The following is a 1,740-nucleotide window of genomic DNA, read 5'->3' as shown; positions in this document are numbered from 1 at the left end:
ATAATAATAATAATGATGATTATACATTTGATTTCTAATGTATTTTACATTTGAAGTGCTACAAAATAAAAGCATCAATAGAAAAGACATAAAGCATCCTACAAAATAAGAGCATAAAACCAGTAAAGTTAATTAAAATCATAAGTTCTGCTAAAAAGAAAAAGAAAAGTCCATTTATGTATATTTTTATGTATATTTGATCCTTTTTCTTGTTATTTTAGACACTAAAATTTATAATTAAACTGTAAAATATGACTCTATGTGTTTGATAACCACAATTAAATACATATTCTGTATATTATAAGATATTTTAAAGCCTTAATATCAGTATCAGTCGAACCTCCCTCCTTTCCTTCCTTCCTTCCGTCTGTCCTTCCTCCCTCTTTCCTTCTTTCATTCCTTCCTCTCTCTTTCCTCCTCTCCTTCCTCCATCCCCCTTTCTTCCTCCCTCCTTTCCTCCCTTCCTTCCTCCCTCCTTTCCTTCCTTCCTCCCTCCCTCCTTTCCTCCCTTCCTCCTTTCCTTCCTCTCTCCCTCCTGTCCCCCTTCCTTCTGTCCTTCCTTCCTTCCTTCCTCCCTCCCTCCTTTCTTCTCCCTCCCTCCCTCCTTTCCTTCCTTCTTCCTTCCTCCCTCCCTCCTTTCCTCCCTCCCTCCTTTCCTTCCTCCCTCCCTCCTTTCCTTTCTTCCTCCCTAACTCCTTTCCTTCCTTCTTCCTCCCTTCCTTCCTTCTTCCCTTCCTTCCTTCCTCCCTCCTTTCTTTCCTTCTTCCTCCCTCCCTCCTTTCTTCCTCCTTCCCTCCTTTCCTCCCTTCCTCCCTCCCTCCTTTCCTCCCTTCCTTCCTCCCTCCTTTCCTTCCTTCCTCCCTCCCTCCTTTCCTCCCTTCCTCCTTTCCTTCCTCCCTCCCTCCTGTCCCCCTTCCTTCTGTCCTTCCTTCCTTCCTCCCTCCCTCCTTCCTTTCTTCCTCCCTTCCTCCTTTCCTCCCTTCCTCCTTTCCTTCCTCCCTCCCTCCTGTCCCCCTTCCTTTCTGTCCTTCCTTCCTTCCTTCCTCCCTCCCTCCTTTCTTTCCTTCTTCCTCCCTCCCTCCTTTCCTTTCTTCCTCCCTTCCTCCTTTCCTTCCTTCTTCCTTCCTCCCTCCCTCCTTTCCTCCCTCCTTTCTTTCCTTCTTCCTCCCTCCCTCCTTTCCTTCCTTCTTCCTCCCTCCCTCCTTTCCTTTCTTCCTCCCTTCCTCCTTTCCTTCCTTCTTCCTTCCTCCCTCCCTCCTTTCCTCCCTCCCTCCTTTCCTTCCTTCCTCCCTCCTTTCCATCCTTCTTCCTTCCTCCCTCCCTCCTTTCCTTTCTTCCTCCCTTCCTCCTTTCCTTCCTTCTTCCTTCCTCCCTCCCTCCTTTCCACCCTCCCTCCTTTCCTTTCTTCTCTCGAAATATTTAATCTTAATCTCTTTGCTCCTTCAGATCGAGTTGAGATGAAGCTTCCTGTCGTCACACACCTGCTCTTCCTGCTGTGCGTCTGTTCAGCTCGTCCTCCACCAGGTGAGTCCGGGGCGGTCCGTCCCCAAACTCCGTCCCCCCCCGTCTGTTTCTCCTCTGCTTCCTGTCACGTAGGCGTAATAACAGATTACAGATTACAGTCCGAGCCGGACAAAGTGGAAAGTGATTATTACTCCCAACACAAGAACGTAGTCGCTCTAAAACACAGTAATCACACACACACACACACACACACACACACACACACACACACACACA

This window comes from Scomber japonicus, chromosome 19 (assembly GCF_027409825.1).
Source record: "Scomber japonicus isolate fScoJap1 chromosome 19, fScoJap1.pri, whole genome shotgun sequence".
NCBI lineage: Eukaryota > Metazoa > Chordata > Actinopteri > Scombriformes > Scombridae > Scomber > Scomber japonicus.
This window is presented reverse-complemented; position numbering follows the sequence as displayed.